The following is a 5,922-nucleotide window of genomic DNA, read 5'->3' as shown; positions in this document are numbered from 1 at the left end:
CGTGAGGAAATAAATCGAATAATATCGATCACTATTTTTATTAAGTAAAGATCTTATCAATAATTTGCAAAATACGAATGTTACACGATATTGCATATTGTTTGCCAGATATATCTGGTTTAGTCATGGGGATGTAGACCCTTTTCCTGTATGAAAAACGAATCCATTTGCTTTTGTCTCACCGTTAATTATGTCATGATGTCAATGACTGTTAAATGTCTGAAAATTATTAATGGGAAAACCATCGCAATAAATCATAATTTTGTAATGACAATACCTATATGTCATGGAAAAACAATAACATTACACTTGAAATCGTCATTCCAATGTATTACTAGTTTCAACAACTATTTAGAACTCAGTGGAGGAATTAAAATTTCAAAACTTTCTGTCGGATTTGACAATAATTTTAAATTTTTTTTACTGATATGTTTTTATCGAAATGTTGTTCTTTATAAGAAGGAGGCGGCTTTACAATTATTACGAACTTCTGAGAGAATGTCGGGCCTAAGGTAAAGTTGCTTACATTTGCAACACTCACATTGGAAAGAATGTGTTATAATCATGTTACCTTCATTTAATACGGTTTAAATATCTTTAGATGGTGCACCTGTCCATATTGTAGGCCTACATGATCTCAGCACACAGGTAACTAAAATGACTTCTCCCTTGTGCTTAAAAAATCAGCCTGAATTAGTCAAAGTACGCTATATTTAACAGTTATTAAAATAGGCAAACGAATTTTGACAAAATAGACAACACCACCTTCTGCAAGGGCAATGAATGTATTAACAAATATATAAAATGTAAATCAAGTTTAAGGCTCTTCTATTTTACATTTTACATGTGAAGTCCAAGAATAGGAAATCACTAAGCGGAGCTAGCAGTTTTTTGTTTATAGATGCACATCTGAAGTAAGGCCAAGCTATATACTCTATAACCCATATTACACGCATAAAGCATGCACAAATATAAAGGGAATTAAAAGTTCTTTGAACGATGCTTACGATACACAAGGTCTTTCTAAATAGTCTTTATAATCAGCGAGGAAAACGCGTACATTATTCTTCTTTAAACAAATAACCGTGTGTAAATTAGCAAACTGCAATGTGCCACAAAGAAATGTGAAATCCAAGTCCATCAACAATGATTCATAACTTCGGTACACACATATTTTCAGTTTTTCTAGATTTGTTAGAAATTCCGAACGGAAATAATCATTTTTAAATGATATATGTTTTGACAGATATACTTCTCAGGTAACTGAGAAATGACTAAGGCAGCACACACATTTTTACGGCTTTTGTAATTAATGTTGCACAAAATGCTTAGCAAATGTATCCGACTATTAAACACATATTTCAAGTAAATAGTAAAACAAGGACGAACGGATTATAATACATTTTGCACAGTTTATATATATATATATATATATATATATATATATATATATATATATATATATATATATATATATAATTCCAACATAATTAGTTGATTTTAAATTTCTAAATCGACTCAATTTCAATTTAATAGGTTTAATTTTGTTAATTAATTTAAATAAGTTCAGTTTAATTATTTGAATATTTTAGTGTTTTCCATCAGTAACAACGACCATTTTTGTTGCACTTCTCTACACACCTAACAGGAACTGCATGACACACCTATTGTCACCTGTTACTCATCGAATTTAAAGATTCACGTGCATTCCATGCAGGGCGGGTAGTTTAGTAGGGCAGTATACTTGCTTTGCACTCTCATTGTCTCCGCAATCACAATCTCTTGACGCATGCGTAATTCGTAAGTTTAAGCAATAATACCAATTACTGAAGATTACATTCGTGTGTACATGCATAACAAAAAGAAATCATGTCACCAAGCTGGGACTTTTTTGGGTAAGTTTCTTCCTTTCTGAATTTGCATTGCGCTACAAAAATCGTGCATTCAGAACTTTAAATGGATTTTAATAATGCTGGGACTTAAGTTAAGTTGTTGTTGAAGGTCTTATTTCTTTTTGTAGTCTGATCATAATAGTTTAATTCAGGTGGATTCCACGTCTTAATCTGTTTTGATCTAACCATATATAAAAACTGATACTCGTAGCTTTATGACTGAAACTTTTATAAAGCTACGTTACCAAGTAAAATCACACACACATACACATACACACATGTAGACAGTTCAGAAAGACAACATAAACTATCACTGACATGCATAGAAAGATCTAAATATGAAATATCAAAATAATATGCGTTAATTGAGAGCCTATCAAGTTTTTTATGTGTATGTCCAATCTTTTAAGGTTGACAACATATCTATTTGCAATGGTAAACAACGCTGTGTCGTATTTAAAATAAACGAGTAATGTTACGTCCAATTAAATACTCAATTACAGTATACATAGAGAAATTAATTCCACGTGCAGAGAATTAGTAGGCAGATTGGTGGTCTTGTAAACTCAGTTCAGTCGACACAGGTACTTATGAATTGATTAAAAAGGCATGGTAATAATTAATCCATATGTTCACATTGACAGCACGCCATATTTTGTTTTCAGTACGTGCACAGAAGCTAAAAGAAAATTTGATATTGCGTAGCTCGATGCTTCATTTTCAGCGGCAGTTTTATTTATTCCTGAATCTCTTTCTCTCTCTCTCTCTCTCTCTCTCTCTCTCTCTCTCTCTCTCTCTCTAGATTGGTCGACGACCGACCGCTCTGGTGGCCTAAGTGATTAGAGCGTCCGCCTCGGATGCGGGAGGTCGTGGGTTCGAACCCCGGAAGTTATACAAAAGACTTATAAAACTGGTACTAGCAGTTGCCTCGCTTGGCTCTCAGTATTAAGAGGTTAGTGTTGGGACTGGCCGGACTGGTGTCAGGATAATGCTACTGGATGGGGACATAATGCTACATGTCTGCGGCATGATTCAATGCTCCTAGACATCAGTATAATCGGGGCCCTGAGTGACCGAGTGGTCTAAAGCGCTCTCCGTTACGCATCACTGCCATATCACCTCTGTCTGCGTAGGTTCTAGTCTCGGATTCTGCCAATGTGGGTATGTGAGGAAGCTTGCCAGTAGCTTCTCGAGGGTCGGTGGTTCTTTCCGGGGTTCTCCCGGGTTCTTCCTCCACCATTAATACTGGCCGCCATGTATAACCTATCGTGTGCTGAAAAATGACGTTAAACTCTACAAACAACAACAATCAGTATAATCTGCCACACTGCAGACACCGTTGTGATAAGAATGCAAATGTTAAAGCTACGTTCAAAATACAGAACACACTTTCTCTCTCTCACAAAAGGTACTACCATTTCATTTGTGTTATTTCTAATGGTTTAAAATATCACTTTTACAAATATATCAAACATGCATACAAAATGAAAACAACATTATCGTCGTCGTTCTCGTCATTATCGTATCGTGCTTGCTCAACACCTACGTCGACCTTGTCATCATCATCTTAATCCCATATATACTGGAACATGCTTTTAAAAACGCGAAGAATCTACTTTCTACAGGTCATTCGAACTCGCCAGGTTTAAAACGCTTATGTGCTGTATAGTATTTGAAATAACTGCTAATCTCTTTGACACCTGGGATTTTTTAACGTGTTTGTTTCTTTTTTTTTTTTTTTTTTTTTTTTTTTTTTCTTTTTCTTTTTCTTAGTCATTGAGTTTGTACGACTGCGTGATTAATTAACATAAATTTGCCAAAGCTTATATAAATGACACAATATACTTTGAATCCAGTATGAGTTGTTTTCTATAACACACACGCGAAATGATACTTGGTAGAATCTGTTTCAGAGCTAGGGCACGATATAGCTAAAAATGTGTTCAACGTGCAGTTAAAACCACCAACATACAAATCAAGAATTGATACTGTGGCTGTAACTAAAATATTGATAAAACACTGCTGATTTTTTCAACACATTGAACCCAAAACATTTTTAATACCTGAAGAGAGTAGTAAGTAACTAAGTTTTATATTAGCTGTATCTTGTTACATCATAATCAGATGATATTGTGTTAAGACCTTGAACAAGTATGTCCTTTACATCTAGGACCGCTCCCGTCGACTAAGTGGTTAGAGAGTCCGCCTCGAATGCACGATGTCGCGGGTTCAAACCTCGACCAAGTCATATTAAAGACTTATTTTAAAAAATGGTAATAACAGCTGCATTTCTAGGCGCTCGGCATTAAGAGGTTAGAATTAGGAATGGTCGGCCTGGTGTAAGGATAATGTGACTGGAAGGTACATGATGCCAAACGTTTGCGGCATGAGTCCTAATTCAGTCGACACAGGTGCTTTTGCATAGACTAAAAAGGCATGGTAATACTTAATAATTAATAATGCTAGACATTACTGTCAGCTGCCACATTGCAGTAATCGTAGAGATAATGACTGAAATATTTTTATAGTTTCGTTTAAAATCCAAATCACTCACACACACGTACACAAATCGCGGCGCAAAATATAACATTCATTTTGTCATTATTGGCACTCAACCAATCAAAAGTGGTTTAGAATCATTTATTAATTTAAATCGACAGATAACTTGCTTTTTTATTGCTTGTTAGCTTTAACATGGATGATAAATAAATCCGTGTAGATCGCAAGATTTATGTTGTTTATTCTGGTCACTAAAATGTAAAAATTAGAATTTTAAGATTCATTTCTATGGTTTTCCCCATTATTAATTTTCAGACATTTAACAGTCATTGAAATTAAGTCATGATGAGCGGTAAGACAAGAGTAAACTGAATGTTTTTTCCTACTGGAAATAGCTCTCTACCCCATGATCAAACCACAATTGTCTGGCAGACATTTTGCAATATCGCGTATTATTCGTATTTTGAAAATGAACAAATTTTGAGACAATGACACATGTGGGATAAAGACGGTCCTGATGAGACAGACAATGAAACATGTGGATAGAGATAGCTTTAATGAGACAGACAATGAAACATGAGGATCCAAATGTAGCGTTGATGAGACAGAAAATGAAACATGTGGATAGAGATAGCTTTAATGAGACAGACAATGAAACATGAGGATCCAAATACAGCGTTGATGAGACAGAAAATGAAACATGTGGATAGAGATAGCTTTAATGAGACAGACAATGAAACATGAGGATCCAAATATAGCGTTGATGAGACAGACAATGAAACATGTGGATAGAGATAGCTTTAATGAGACAGACAATGAAACATGAGGATTAACATATAGCGTTGACGAGACAGATAAGGAAACATGTGGATTAAAAGATGGCCTTGATGAGACAGACAATGAAATATGTGGATAAAGATAGATTTGAAGGGACAGACAGTGAAACATCTCGATAAAAAGATAGTCTTGATGAGACAGACACGGCAACATGTGGATTAAAATATAGCGTTGATGAGACAGACAAGGACACGTGTGGATTAAAAGATAGCCTTGATGAGACAGGCGATGAAACATGCGGATAAGTATAGCTTTGATGGGACGGAAAATGAAACATGTCGATAAAAAGATAGTCTTGATGAGACAGACAATGAAACATATGGATATAAAGATAGCCTTTATGAGACATATAAAACATGTGGATACAAAGATAGCGTTGAGGAGACAGACAATGAGACATGTGGAGTAAATGATATCCTTGATGAGCCAGACAATGAAACATGTGGATTGAAAGATATCGTTGATGAGACAGACAATGAAAACTGTGGATTAAAAGATAGCCTTGATTAGACAGATAATAAAACATGTGGATAAAGATAGCCTTGATGAGACAGACAACAAAACATGTGGATTAAAATATAGCCTTGATGAGACAGACAACGAAACATGTGGATAAAGATAGCCTTGATGAGACAGACAATGAAACATGTGGATAAAGATAACCTTGATGAGACAGACAATGCACCTTGTGGAT

Source organism: Sinohyriopsis cumingii, chromosome 9, assembly GCF_028554795.1.
Source record: "Sinohyriopsis cumingii isolate HCF-2022 chromosome 9, ASM2855479v2, whole genome shotgun sequence".
Classification (NCBI taxonomy): domain Eukaryota; kingdom Metazoa; phylum Mollusca; class Bivalvia; order Unionida; family Unionidae; genus Sinohyriopsis; species Sinohyriopsis cumingii.
This window is presented reverse-complemented; position numbering follows the sequence as displayed.